General features: G+C 43.6%; 1 protein-coding gene across 1 annotated transcript in view; it reads left to right on the plus strand.

Annotated features, from left to right (window-relative positions):
• The first annotated feature begins 238 nt into the window (after positions 1 to 238).
• The window catches only part of nat16 (N-acetyltransferase 16), a 28,591-nt gene continuing 12,578 nt past the window's right edge, over positions 239 to 16,251 (plus strand). The window contains exon 1 of the mRNA XM_034557264.1: positions 239 to 335. The gene's annotated coding sequence lies outside the window, so the exon portion shown is untranslated. The remainder of the gene's footprint in view (positions 336 to 16,251) is intronic.

Here is a 16,251-nt window from a genome sequence, read left to right on the forward strand (position 1 = left end):
CACACACACACACACGCACACGCGCAAACACACGCGCACATAGACGCACGCGCACACACTCACACACTGAGATAGCGGAAGGGGGGAGGGCTGCGGTGATGAGCCGCTCCAGTGAGTCCAGTACGGAGGAGCTTGGCGTAGGGAACTGGGAGAGGCGGGGCTTGTGGGTTTCGCGTCGAGTCGCCAGCGAGTCGCCCCTACAGAGCCGGTCTGCCCCGTCTTTCATTCATCACCGGAACTGTGCAAGCTCGTGCATCCAGCCCCGCGGTACCACCTGCCAGCCCGTCTCCTCCGACCGCCGACACCAAGGACACCGCCGCTGGCCACCATCCGCGGTAAGACCCGCCAGAGCAGACGGCTGGGGGGAGAAGCGGCTGCCGGTTAGATAACGGCCGTCCGGTATGGTTTGCGTGAAGGAAAATTACCAGATCTACCAGCATCCCTATGCCGGGGCTATGGAGCGCGTGCGGTGCCTAGTAGGCCCGCGGGGTACATTGTGACGTACCGGATTCTGATGGCATTGTCTGATGCTCGGTCTCCGGTGGCGTTATGTAATCTCCCTAAAAAAACGCGTTTGCGGTGACAGCGCGGTGACCTTGTGGGATTATTTTTGGCCAGATATTTTGTGCCGTGCTTCGGTTTCTCGCGGCGGCATCCTGAACGTGTGGAGCTGCAAACCGTGCGCGGCGCGCAGCATCGCTCTGTTTCATTACGGGGCTTCTTTTTGTTTGTTTGTTTGTTTGTTTGTTTGTTTGTTGTTTTCCTCCCGAGGCCGTCAGACGAACACACGACCGAACGCAACACGATGCCCGATGACATTACATTACATTAGGGTCCTTATGTGGTCCCGTCTGGTCCCATTCATCCATCCTATTCGCTGCTGCTGCTGTACCACACACACATTCACATACACGCACGCACACGCGCGCGCACACGCACACACACATAATGAATAATGACAGATGAGAACGTGCACACACCAACACTACACTTGTAATTCAAACATCTAAACTTCTAATCATGATTCCTATTTGCTTTCTTTGTGTGTGTGTGTGTGTGTGTGTGTGTGTGTGTGTGCGTGTGCGTGTGCGTGTGTGTGGTTGCAGTATAGTATTGGACAACGTGTTCTCTAAATTGGGACACAATAACAGAAACAGCAGCAGTGGTGAGGATGCAGGCTGCAGCTCTTTTTTAGGCAGCATGTCAGAGTGGGATCGGAAAAACCGATCGTCTGATCGATCAACTCGGATCGGTTCACATTTCGTCAATGTTAATACACATTTGACTTAAATGGCGTCCCGTTTAAGTCAAATGTCAAACACCAGATCGCCTTTGATCCTGTTTAATATCTCTGCAAACTAAATACCTTTGGACCCCGGTCCCCTTTTTCCTTAATCGTCTGACGTTTTATGGACAAAATAAAGCAGATGTACAGATGTCGGAGTCATTTTAATCCTCAGATGCAGCCTGACAATAATCTGATGATTAAGGGGAGACATATCAGGTGAATCAGAAATACCACCATGAAACTTCCCCAGTGGACATTAAGACAATCGCTTATTTGGAGATATATACGTGTTCTGGAATGCGTTATATCTTATTAAATATGTGAACCATTTGTTCATACATTTGCAGAACATAAATCTGAACATTGGATAAAGGAGTCAAATGTTTTTAACTGAGGGATTGTTGGATATCTATTTGAATCAGAAAATACTGTTAACAGCCATAAAAAAACTAATGTCTACCATTTCTTTTCAAAATTAAATGCTGTATAAATCAGGCTATGGATGATATATGAACATGTTTGAAAACCTTCAGAATATGAGGAATGAAAGTGGAAACTTTGCTGGATGTCAGAGCTGCTGAAGTGGACATTTCTGACTCTGAGAAAAAACTCATGAATTGTAAAACTCTTTAACAGGTGAATAGGGTAAAAAAACCATTCACTAATAGATATCACCATTCTCCAGATGACATTAAGACAATTATCTTTTGGGTTACAGGTTTACTGACCTGTTATCATTAGATATGCAAATTAGACGTTGCCTAATGCTAATGATCTTTTTGTGACTTTAATCTACAGACGCAAACAGAGAAAGTAGTTAAAATAAACATCTAAATGTGTGTTTTGAATGTTTTTCTTTCTAGTCTGAAAGAAGACGGACGCGAAACAGCCAGAAATCTCAAAAATGACCTGCGCATGAAAAACAATGTTCCATAAGTTGTCAGAAAAAGATATTCAGCGCACAGCGAGGGAGGTTTAGCATTTGATTTACTGTTCATGACTTGATGTCAATTCATGTTCTGTTGAATAATCCACTGATTGATTGATCGTGACAGCAACAAAACACACGATACGCTGTAATAACCGTTCGATGTGGTCTCAGAGGGTTATGATGAGATTTTAAAATCATGCTTTTACGTCGTGGAGGTCTCTGTGGTTCGTGCTGGAGGAGATTGATCTGTGGGATAATGTCCAAACCAGTCACACACACACTGGGACCGAGTTCCATTGATTGATGAGCGAGTGATCAGATAAAAAAGATACTTGGCATTAGTAAACATACGAAAGAGAAAACAGGCGGAACAATGAACTGGTTTCCGTTCCCCCGCCCCGGTGTGAGAGCGGGACAATAGGAACATTTCCTGGTTGACATGATCCCAATGGTCATCGAGCCATCTTTCCAGTCGCTCCCTCTCATCCCACGTTAATGTGATGTGGAGCCGCATTCGGGTCATTCGGCCTCCAGCTGTCGCCACCAGCGTGAGATTCTGGGGACTGTTGATGGCTGTTACCAGGCGGAAAGGGGATGGCAGAAGTGTCGACCAGCCGGTGCTAAAATGGCTGCAGAGCCAGCATCGCCTGCGGTCCATTGGGGCTAAAATGATATTCCAATCTGCTGCCAAAACTTCAAAGCTAAAGCTAAAAGCATTTTAGTTTTGGCTTAAAGTAATCGTCAAACAATCAGTGTGCAATAAAAAAAAGATTTTGAAGTATTTGGGCTACTTTGTCATTTAAATGGCGTGCGTTTCTATAACTTCTGTTCTGAATGTGCACTAGCATGCTATGCTAGCACTAGCCTGTAATATTATGATTGTGTTTGTTATGCAAAGTTCTGGTCTGTACTCGTGGACTTGTGAAACCTCAGATTTACTTGTTCCAATTCTAAAGTCTGCATTCAATTCAATTCAATTCATCTCGCTAAGCACGGTCCAAATGCCCGGAGGTGACTTGCTCCGCCCATTTTACCCAGGATGCATCGGAGGTGACTTGTCCGTAATTGGGACAGCCAAATTTCCCAGAATGCATTTCGCACCAGCAACGGGGGAACAATGGCGGAGGAGAAAACGCATTACTTAAAGTTTAAACTTTTGAAATTCTACTGTTGGAATGTCATTTTAGGATTTTTTCAGGCAAGAATTTAATTGTTGAAGCATCAAGATTGAGTCTACTTAAAAATACGCATTGACGATTTGGGAGATTTGAGGTTCTGCTCGCGGGACCGGTCGGTCAGCGCTCCGCGTGGATCCGCTGGCTCCGATTGTTTCTGTAGTGGTTAAACATGAGATATGAATCAGTTTGGAGGATCTAACAAGCAATCTTTGGTCTCAAAATGTTCCCAGGCAAGGTTAAGATGTACAACTTCATATTTTAATTTAACTTTAATGTTGAACTAGAGCGCTCTCTTTTGACTTTTGAGTGAATTGTTTGCAATTATATGTATATATATATATATATATATATATATATGTACAGTATATACAGTATATATATATATATACATTAAACTTATATGTGTAGATATACATATATGTACATACATATATACATTAAACTGATATGTGTAGATATATATGTATATATATATGCAAAATGCAAAATGTAGCTTTGAGCGTATTTCCCGACGCACAAATGTTTCTGAGAGGAGAACCTGGACGCCGTGCAGCTTTTCCAATTGTGCTAAGAACATGAGTAGATATAGACTTGTGTGAAAGCAACACCTCCTCCATTTCTCCTCCTGTAACACTATCTTCGTCTCAAAGTGCTCTTCTTCATCGGGTAATGGCCCTTTGGAATGGGGCCACGGAGGGGGGTGGGGGGAGGGGGGGGGGCAGTTACAGTAATGGACAACAGAATCAACTGAAGGTTGGAAGAGGCTGTAGTCCAGCTCATCCACCACATTCTTCTATTGAGAAGATAACAATTGTCAGATACTCGTGATGATTTGGGAACAAACGTCTGATTTGATGTCGCAGCCACGATGTAAAGACTTTTAAGCTACATTTCTACACATTCTTTGCAATGCACTCTGGGAAAAATTCCTCCCTCACACGATTTGACTATGCATGTGGAAATGCTCCATTTGGCGGACCATCTGGACTCTAGATCTCCACTTCCCCTTCATCCAACAGAAATGGGGCACGCCGCACTACATGGGAGTGCACAAAATGGAGACTGCTTGTAGTGGTCACGGGGAATGAGACGCGGCTGTGACATGAGGCAACATTATTGCACAGGCAATATTAGAAACCTTTTGTTGCATGAATATACATATATACATATGGAGGCGGGCTGTCTGTAGATGCACTGTCAGCAATCACGCACACATTCTAGAGATTTGAAGCTGCATTCATTGACTATTTGGTCAGCTGGGGGCAGCAAACATCTGACATTTTATGGCATATCGTAAATAATATAAAATATGTATAATATATATAAATATGTGTCAAATAGAGCTGTAGATGAATTTTTGGCATTCAAAGCTTCTATTAAGGTTTTCAACTGAAGCTTCGAGTGTGTGTCGTCAAATTTTATAACGTCGTCACCCTTATTTTGTATTACATTCAACTTTCCCTAATGAATATCACTCGTCAGTGCAAACTGTTTCTTGACAGCAGTAAAATCAAATATGGATTGATGTAGAATATTTTAGTTTTTGGGGACTCACATGAGTCAGAAAAAAAAGATATGAAGCCACACCTGTACACATTTAACTCTACAAATAATATAACATCAATGGAGCGTGATCTTTCTCTCACAAGTGCCGGGTTCAAACCCAATAAATAGACGTCAAAACCAAAAAGAAACGTTGTGCAGCATTAATAATGTTGATTAAAAAATGTAAATGTCAACGTGATGAAGGAAGACTTTCACTACTTGGTACCGCCCACTATCTCACGGACACAGAGCAACATTAGTCACTTGTCATGCTAACGTCTGAGATGTATCCTAAAGCTGAATGGATCATTCTTTGTGGATCCACAGTTATCAGGACTGCCACTAACAATCATTTCTCATCGTCGATTAATCTGCAGATTATTTGGGATTGTTGTTTGGGATATAAAATGACAGAAAATGTCTCAAAGATATTCAGACTATTTATTTCACTAATCTGCTCAAATGGTGAATAAAAACTATGGATACTATCCTCATCCTCATCCTCATCCTCATACTCATCCTCATACTCACTTTTATCCTCTCTTTTGCACGGTGAGGGTAGTTCCTGTTGTCATGCAAGCTTGCACAGCTGCTGGAGGGAGAATGAGAGAGAGAGAGAGAGAGAGAGAGGGAGAGAGAGAGAGAGAGAGAGAGAGAGAGAGAGAGAGAGAGAGGATGTGATCTGATGTCTTTTGACAGTTTGGTATTTGGAAGTGAAAGCGTGGAGGCATTATTGTATTAATCATGGAAGGGAGAGAAAAAATAGGAAAGCAAAACATGGACATCGTATTCTTTCCACTTTTGTCAACAGATTCACTCACACAGTCCGATCCCTCTGTCTCCCTCTCCCCATGCAAACAGGGCCGGGATAACCAGCGTTGGTTCTCAGCATTCCACGCGGGCTTTCGTTTGTTATGTGTGTTGTCACGCAAGATCTAAAGGCCGGTGCTCTAAGCCTGGCGCTATCATGACAATCGGACTGCTGCTTCCACGTTCCTGTGGCCGTGGTGTGTGTGGTCATGTGACGTCTACCACGGCTCTTGTGTGTTCTCGGGTTCCCGCTACCTACCAAGGTGTGTGTGGTCATGTGACGTCTACCACGGCTCTTGTGTGTGCTCGGGTTCCCGCTACCTACCAAGGTGTGTGTGGTCATGAGACGTCTACCACGGCTCTTGTGTGTGCTCGGGTTCCCGCTACCTACCAAGGTGTGTGTGGTCATGTGACGTCTACCACGGCTCTTGTGTGTTCTCGGGTTCCCGCTACCTACCAAGGTGTGTGTGGTCATGTGACGTCTACCACGGCTCTTGTGTGTGCTCGGGTTCCCGCTACCTACCAAGGTGTGTGTGGTCATGTGACGTCTACCACGGCTCTTGTGTGTGCTCGGGTTCCCGCTACCTACCAAGGTGTGTGTGGTCATGTGACGTCTACCACGGCTCTTGTGTGTGCTCGGGCTCTTTTTTTCATTGTATTCATTTTTAGGGTCCTTAAGGGTAGTATTTTGATTTTAGAAATGTTTTTAGATTCATTCAGGTCTGATGAATGCAGCTATTTTCCCCTCACTTGATTTTCATTTTGTAGAACAGGATTTTGTTATTTTTTATTAATTAACTTTTTTTCTTCTCCCCACTGGCAACAAAGTATAAAGTATTTATATTATCATGAGTATAAATATATAACTGAATAGAAAATAAGCACAACAGGAAGTAGAATAGACAGTCCCCATGAAGGCCACAGTTTTGAGCACATTGAAATGTTGAGAACACACTTTTAATGTCTTAAGGCGGCAGATTTTAACTTGTGAAAGACATAATTACCTGGTTTGCATAAATATCTTAAGTGACAACCCACAACAAACGATGAATTGATGTTGTGCCTCTCATGTGTTCCCATGAAGTCACAAGGCCAATAAAAAACATCCGTCCACTGCTGAGACAAGATTTTATCCTGATGCATGTCCTTTTTTGAAAATCACAAACTTAAATATAGATAATATAATTAGTATTTATCAGCTACTAAAGCTGCATACAGCTAAACCCTGTATGTGTGCTATGCCATCGTTTAGTTTTGGTCTCAGTCAACTATTATTTAACTCGTAATGCTTTTTTCATGTGGAATGACTTATTTCTAAGAAACCTCAACATTTAAAGTGGAGCTCTAACCTGATCGTTTGTGGGGAAACTCAGTTTTACAGATCAATCAACTAGTCGACAGCTTTATATCCCTGTTGTATGGCCTTTGTCAGGTTAAACAGTTTGTCAAACATTAAACAAAGTGGATGAATACCATAGACCTTTCTCATATCGCCTAGTTTGACAGATTGTCCTCTGTAAGATACAACATTTAGCTCTGGCTAACGTTAGTCTCGGAACACATCAGCTATCGGTCTGAGGACGGGACTTCCTCTTTGCTGCGCTGGTAGCCAGTTTACAAGCTGATTTTAAAACGATAAAATTAAAAGCCATCGTCAGACGATAGGCGATGGGTTCCAGGCTCACATGCTGCCGATGCGTCTCTTCTGCGCTCCAAACGGACATTCAACCAAAGCCTCTCCACTGCTACTCGGACAACAAATGGAAACTGAGTTCCATTACCAAAATAACCGAGCTGCTGATCAAGCTGGCCGGATCGGTACTGAGCACGTGCAACTCTCGACAGGGACGACATAGAAGCGAGGTGGCTAACTCGTTGGCTACTTATATCATCGAGTTTGGACCAGGTGGCAACCTCCGGTTCCTTAGAGTGAAGCCGATGCGAGAGTATCTTAAAACCTGCATTCTCTCTGCTGACCAGCAGGGGGCGACTCCTCTGGTTGTATAGAAGTCTATACTTCATGTGTTAAAGCTGCATTCTCTCTACTGAACACCAGGGGCAACTCCTCTGGTTGCATAGAAGTCTATGCTTCATGTGTTAAAGCTGCATTCTCTACTGACCACCAGGGGGCGACTCCTCTGGTTGTATAGAAGTCCATGCTTCATGTGTTAAAGCTGCATTCTCTCTACTGACCACCAGGGGACGACTCCTCTGGTTGTATAGAAGTCTATGCTTCATGTATTAAAGCTGTATTCTCTCTCATGACCACCAGAGGGCGACTCCTCTGGTTGTATAGAAGTCTATGCTTCATGTGTTAAAGCTGCATTCTCTCTACTGACCACCAGGGGGCGACTCCTCTGGTTGTATAGAAGTCTATATAAAATGACTCTACTTCTCTCTTGATTTATTCCCTCAGTAAACATTGTAAATATCAGTTTATAGTCTCAATCTCTAGTTTCAAGGGCAGGCTTACTGTGATTGACAGGTTGTATATGGCATCTCTAAGTCACTCTACATTCCAAATATGATGAATTCCGTTCATCGGTGGTGAAAAAAACAACATGGTGACGGCCGTATTCCAAGTTGGCGACGGTGAACCCGCGGCTTCAAAACGACAGTCCACAATGCATCTCTGTCGGGAGTTGCACATGCTCAGTACCGATCAGGCAGGATGTTTGATCTGGTAACATCTGTTGTATGTATATGAGCTGATAAATGATGCAAAAACGTGATAGCGGCTCGGCGCATAGACACTCGCCGATACCTTAATGCATTTTAGGCTGTATATGAGGCGATACTGGTATCGGCATCAAAACAACAACATTTAGTAATAAATTAACCTTAGAAAAAGTGGGAGTCATATGATATTCGAATAGACATTCACGTCTTCCAAATATTTTTGAGGTGTTGCATTGTGGGTTGTCTGTGGCCTAATAAGGACATCTGGCTCTTGAGTTTCTTCAAATCTGTTCACAGTGTTGTGTTTTCCACTGAGCCCAGAGGAACGTGCAGGTTCCTGAAGGCATCGTGATCGTGAACAGCCAGAGAAAATCCATGTGAGCGCTTTAAGAGCCCGACGGAATAGAGTGTCACCGAAAGACAAGAGACACAAGTGTTGGATTGGTTGGCAAGAGGAAGAGAAGAGGCTCTGAGGACCGGGACTCTCACGTCTCGGATAGGCGGCGCTCAAGTTCGATGATGTGTTTGTTTGCAAGCTCATTCGTGGGTCGCTTTAAAAGCACAGCTTTTAATCAGAGAAACTATATTCTGGCTTAACGAGAAATCTTTGAACACATTTTTTTGTCTGCAGAATTTCAGCAGATTGACGTCATGCGGAACCGTTGCTGGGACAAGTGTATAAATCTGCCTCTAACAGCACATGTGACCTTACAGGGAGTGTAAAGTGTGTGCTATTACATATACACCCGTACATGCACACGCACACACACACGCACGCACGCACGCACGCACGCACGCACGCACGCACACACGCACGCACGCACGCACACATTGTGTGTCGCACTACGGGGATCTTGGAGATTAATGACTGTATAGGTGCTGCAGTGCAGAGGGGAGGCCAGGGGAGGAGGACAAGAAGAGGGAGGGATAGATTTAGGAGGGGGGGGGGGGGGGGAGCAGGAGGAGGGGGGGGGGGATGGTAGGGAGGATGGGAAGAGAAGGAGGGTGGGGGGTGGTGAGGAGGAGCTGGAGAGCCGGCTGAATGAAGTGTGAATAGGGCTAGGAGGAAGTGAGGAGGTGAGGAGGGTTGGGGCTTAAATAGAAGGAGGAAAAGGAGAGGTGAGAGGCCAAGAGGAGGCTAGGAGGAAGTGGAGGAGTCAAGAAGAAGACCAGGTGGAGCAGAATGTTGCAGCTTTATTCTTTGCAGATATGGCTTGCTGAGCGTTTGAGACGTATTCACTCTCGCTCCCTGAAATCGGACAGAGAAAAAACACAAAGCCCTCATTTCTCTCCCCCTCCAGTGTTCCATCATATTTATTACACCCGCAGCTGTCCGTGGGTGTAATGACACACACGTAATCCCCGCCCATCCCCCCACACCCGCCGCCCCGTGACCCTCATTTCATTGGGCAAGCGCCATTCATTCACCAGCATTTGTGTCCAGATTTCTGAAACGTTGACCAGAACCCCGGGTTCTGACGGCCAAATTTGTGCAAGTTATTTTTAGAGGGTATTTTTTACAGTGCTTCCAATGACGACCCCGAGACAAATAATAGCGAGATGAAAAAGGATCAATCGATGCTCGCAGCAGCGTGTTGCCGTACCCAAAAATAATTCAGTCCAAAGACCGACGCGGAAGCTAAAACTCATTAAATTAAAATGCAAGGATGGTGATATTTTTAAATTGTGAGCAAATCTCACGTGTAGAGCCAAACTGACAGAGTGCCATGGAGCTCCGAGCTCTTCAAATAAAAAAATGAGCAGCCTGGTCATTTTTAAACTAAACTAAACTGCATTGTCGAACACTGGACATTCACCAAAGAAAGGAGGTTTTTATGTAATTTACAAGTGCAACCATAATCCAGGAGAAAATATGTTTTCCTCAAGATGTAGTTTGGTTGGCTGAGAATTTGTAGAAGACAGGGCCTTAAACCACATTATTGCAGCACCGTCCCGCTGCCCATAATACTCACCAGAGGGCCACATTTGTATTAATCTGCAGCTGGAAATAGTCTCCAATTATTGCCCTATTGCCTTGTGGCCTATTCTAAGGAATTGTGAAGCCTTTAAAAAAAGAAAAAAAGCCTACCGATTATTAACGGTGGATACCAATTTCAATATTAAAAGGTTTAAAAAGTAAAGTAATGATATATTGCATTATATTTATTGCTCTACACAAATATTATATTGTATTTTAACAGGATCACTTACATTTTTTTATGTACCGATTGGGGACAGTTTCTTCTTTTTTTGTGTCTTCTTTTACAGTACATTGACATAGGAAATATTGTTGTTCTATTTCTTGCCTATACTTAGAATAAAGGATTTGGTTAGCTGATTTAGAAACTGGAGCCAGGAGATGGTTTTCTGAGGATAAACAGAAAGGGCACAGCTCCCCACCATGAAGCAGTCTGACACATAACCTTCTGTAAACAAACACGTTAAAATGTGTTCATAAGGGAACTTAACTGGTGCTGATATGCAGATGTGTACTGTTTGTGAAGATTCATATGTTCAGTAAGAACCAATAGACTTGGGGAGTTCCACGGACCCGGTTTTCATGTATTTCTACTTTCTACTCTTCGTTTCTTGGCCCATGACGTATCTCTTTTCTGGCTGAGCTGGGCCAACTACCCACCCACATGAATGGGTTAAAAATAATATCTTGATGCATACTATAATGTTTTAGCTCCTCTGAATTAGATGTGTAAGACAGGAACCATGTCATAGTGTAAATTCAAGAATATAGAGTGAAATTGGTATGTTATATGTGAATAATCTGCCCACGCCTGATTTCCTTCAGTGATCTGATATATATATGCTGTACCACCATGATTCTACAGTGGCCCAGAATGGACAAACCAAACACTGGCTCCAGTGTCCATGGCTTTTTTTTGCCACCGAAGTTTCAAATTGGTTACAATCTGCAACCTCAGCGCTAGATGCCGCCAAATCCTACATGCTGGCCTTTAAGGCAGAGGAAAAAGCCCACTAGCATTCACAGGTTTACCTCTACCTCCCAATCAAGCTGAACGCCTGAACATGTGAGCACTGTGCCGCAAGTCCACTGCATGGTACGGCACAGCTCTACTCAGCTCCAAAGGTTACGGACAGTCCTTGATACCTTTAGTTTTTTTTTGTATCGACCCTGTTGGGGTTCCAAGTGAGCTGAGCTGATATTAGAAGAGTTAAAACACTGCAAGCCACTGATTGGTTTGGTCCCAACACGGGACATCCTGCACTAACACGCCATTTTGAATAGCAAAAGCTATTTCTATGATTCACTTGACCAAATGTGCAGCATAATATATAACTCTTCATTGGAAGCTTTTTTTCTCATCATCTCCTTATTTCTGCACTCACTGTAGCAGGTTTCCACACATGGTGCTGAGGGTGATACGAGGCCAGCAATGGGTTCACTGCGTCTTCAAAGGGTGAGATCAGCCAAGTAGAGAGCATGGACCCCGCCACGGCTAACTAACTTTGAAAGTGGTTGCCCTGCTGGCGATCAGGCATCAGCTTTTAGTTGCCATTTTTAGTCACCAAAGACTCATTGTGCCCTCAGCATTGAAGTCTTGGATTGTGGATCCCTCACGTGACACCAACATAGGTGGTATGTAGCTAGTCCACCATCTTTACTTTGAGAAATGACCTCCGGTCTGTTTTGATTCAGTTGAATGCACTCTCACTTTCTGCAGAAGACATGTTGCCACTGATGGTAAACCAAAGGCCAAGACTTGGTTGCAAATTTATCAAAATGGTTGCCAATGGCAACCGGTCCGCCCTTCCTGCTGAGCCCTGTCAACAGGGATCAGCCACGGGTCAGCTTTAGCCCAATCAACAGACTAGCAGGCAATTTTAGATCTCGAACTTTGCTGTGGAATTTTGTCACAAAAGCCACATTCAACTTAATGATTTGGTGTGTTTTTTAATGATGCAAAAAAAAATCCCAAACAATATTATTGCTAGCTTTACTGCTCAAACATTCTGTCAAAAAACTCATCAGATGATTGCAGCTCACAAGAAAGCTACTACAGCCATTGGTAAGCCTATCCTGACCCATTCTGAATTATGCATAATGCCTCAAATAACGCATTATTTATGACCGATGCTACGTCTTAACAGGTGGAGGTCTTAAACCATTAAGCACATTTGCTGAAGCGGTTCAGTGAATGCTTGCAGAAAGCAATGCTTCAAGTAGTGGGGTAATGCTTCCTCTGGGGCTGGTTGACGGACTCTAAGAGTTCTTGCCAAGGTAAGGGCAACATGAATAAATCATAGGTTTTTAACCTTTTTTTTAATTTGGTAGTTAATTAATTCAATTCAATTCAATTCAGTTTATTTTGTATAGCCCAATATCACAAATTACAAATTTGCCTCAGAGGGCTTTACAATCTGTACACATACGACATCCCTGTCCCAGGACCTCACATCGGATCAGGAAAAACTCCCCAAAAATAACCTTTGACAGGAAAAAAAGGGAAGAAACCTTCAGGAGAGCAACAGAGGAGGATCCCTCTCCCTGGATGGAGAGATGCAATAGATGTCATGTGTACAGAATGAACAGCATTTACAAAGTTACATAAACACATTACATGAATATGACAATGTATGAATGGAACTCCAATCCATGAAACAGAAGGAGGTAGAGAGGAAGGGGGGCGCATCAGCAGGGCCAACGCGGGAGGCCGGCTCACCAGGCATCAGACACCGCCAGGTCCAATGGACCCTATGAGACGTGAAGTCACAACGACTCCGGGGAGGAAGCAGAGTTAATAAGGTGCAATGGAGAGATGTAAATTCATCCATAAGGAGAGAGAGAAGAGGAGATAGGTGCTCAGTGTATCCTAAAACATCCCCCAGCAGCCTATAAGCCTATAGCAGCATATCAAGGGCCTGGACCAGGGCAAACCTGATTCAGCCCTAACTATAAGCACTATTAAAGAGGAAAGTCTTAAGTCTATTCTTGAATGAGGTGACTGTGTCTGCCTCCCGGACTGAAAGTGGAAGCTGGTTCCATAAAAGAGGAGCTTGATAACTGAAGGCTCTTGCTCCCATCCTACTTTTTAGGACTCTAGGAACCACAAGTAGCCACGCATTTAGTGAGCGCAGCTCTCTAGTGGGGCAATATGGTACTACAAGCTCCTTAAGATATGATGGTGCATCACCAATCAAGGCTTTGTAGGTGAGGAGAAGAATTTTAAATGTGATTCTTGATTTTACAGGGAGCCAGTGCAGAGCAGCTAATACAGGAGTCATGTGATCTCTTTTCTTAGTTTTTGTGAGTACACGAGCTGCAGCATTCTGGATTAACTGGAGGGATTTATAAGACTTATTAGAGCAGCCTGATAATAAGGAGTTGCAGTAATCTAGTCTGGAAGTAACAAACGCGTGAACCAGCTTTTCTGCATCTTTTTGAGACAAGATGTGCCTGATTTTTTAAATGTTACGTAGATGAAAAAATGCAATCCTTGAGATTTGCTTAACGTGGGAGTTAAAGGACAAGTCTCGGTCAAAGATAACACCTAGATTCTTTACAGTGGTGTTGGATGCCAGGGCAATGCCATCTACAGAAACCACATCACCAGATAATTGATCTCTGAGGTGTTCAGGGCCCAGTAAAATAACTTCAGTTTTGTCTGAGTTTAACATCAGGAAGTTGCAGGTCATCCATATTTTTATGTCTTTAAGACATTCTTGAATTTTAGCGAGCTGGTTGGTCTCCTCTGGTTTGATCGATAGATATAATTGAGTATCGTCTGCATAGCAATGAAAGTTCATGCAGTGTTTCCTGATAATATTGCCCAAAGGAAGCATATATAAGGTAAATAAAATTGGTCCAAGCACAGAACCTTGTGGAACTCCATGATTAACGTTGGTGGTCATTGAGGCTTCATCGTTTACATATACAAATTGAGATCGATCTGATGAATAGGATTTAAACCAACTTAGTGCGGTACCTGAAATGCCAATCAACTGATCTAGTCTCTGTATTAGGATGTCTTGGTCAATGTTGTCGAATGCAGCACTAAGGTCTAATAATACCAGTACGGAGATGAGTCCTTTATCTGATGCAATTAGGAGGTCATTTGTAATTTTCACTAGTGCTGTCTCTGTGCTGTGGTGTTTTCTAAATCCTGACTGAAACTCCTCAAATAAACTATTCTGATGTAGGAAGTCGCACAACTGATTTGCGACTACTTTCTCAAGGATCTTAGAAAGGAAGGGAAGGTTAGAGATTGGTCTGTAGTTAGCCAACACCTCTGGATTAATAGTGGGCTTTTTCAGGAGAGGTTTAATTACAGCTACTTTGAAGGAATGTGGTACATGCCCTGTTAGCAAAGACACATTAACGATATCTAGCAGAGAGGTGCCAATTAAAGGCAACACGTCTTTAAGCAGCCTCGTTGGGATGGGGTCTAAGAGACAGGTAGACGGTTTAGAAGTAGAAACCGTTGAAGACAATTGGTCTAGGTTTACACACTAATTACACACTAATGACAACATTCATATCTTCCCTATCTTTATTTCTAGGAAAAACACCCCTTCCCCATCTCCTGGGCTCCTGGCAGGTCCGATACCCGCCAAAGGCACAGAAGAATGGACCCAGGGGGACATGGATGAACTTTAAATTAACTGTGCATTAACACTGTGTACATTAAAGAGCAATACTATGCTCTCTACATTAAAAAACTGTAAACACTAAATGGTTTTTGACTCTTTTATTTGGCTTTTGGTTTGACCAGTTCTCTATCTTCATTAACGTCGGTATAATCGTCTGGGGGATGTGCATGTATTAATCACAGTATTATCCATTCATGGAGTCTATAGAACCTGTGCCCCTCTGCATGGCTCTGTGTAAAGGTATGCTAGGCTACAAAATGCCCCCCCCCCCGCTACGTTGTAATTTACTTGATATAAATTCAGTTGTGGTCCTGGGAATTGTGGAAGAGGCCAGTGCAATTGGGGATATCCATTGTTACCGAGGAGGTGGCCTCCTTGGGGTTATTATTTCACAACTGCATTGAGGCCTGTTCACACTAGCTGTTAAAATTATCTGGTCAAGTTCATTCCAATGGAAAAGCCACAATCCGTGGCTAAATGTGAACTTTGGTGAATTTTGACCTGCGTAATTGAACCGTTGACCAATAGCAAGCCATACTTCACGGGAGTAGACAGCACTGGGCAAATAACATTGTGTGACTCCGGCAGCTGTTGAGGATCTGAGAGTTGTGGTTGGATTCAGATCATCCCACCACATTTGGCACTCTGCATCAAACCCTGCTGGCGTGTTCCTCTGTGATATCTTCTGAGGTTCACCGAAGCTTTTTCGTGGTCCCTTGAAGTTGTGATAGGCCAGTTTGGCATCAAAGGGAAGCATGTTGTATCATTTTGGATTTTCTCCCCTGACGACTCGGGGGCATTAAATTCAACAAACCTACAGTTGCCTACAATACGTGGAGCACGCTCACTTCTGGCCCCCTACTGCAGCCATTTAAAGCTGGGACCAGACCACGCCAGGTCTTTCCCTACACTCCATGACCATGGGCCTGCCGAGACAGACAGATATTGCCGTGCCGTCTTTAACAGCCTGCGTGATGTACCGCAGATCGACTTCGGGGATCTGAAATGTCAACTACCACGGCGACATGGAACTCAGCGTGTACATTGGGAAACTAGAGGAACAAGAGGAAATATTTGGACAACGTGGAATGAATTGTCTTCCACTTAGATGTCAAATAGTTTGATTTAGTAGTCTGATCCAAATGGACGACTACTTACCAACTCATTTGATTTGATTTTTCATATTTGTGTATATT

The sequence above is a fragment of the Cyclopterus lumpus genome, chromosome 18 (genome assembly GCF_009769545.1).
Source record: "Cyclopterus lumpus isolate fCycLum1 chromosome 18, fCycLum1.pri, whole genome shotgun sequence".
NCBI lineage: Eukaryota > Metazoa > Chordata > Actinopteri > Perciformes > Cyclopteridae > Cyclopterus > Cyclopterus lumpus.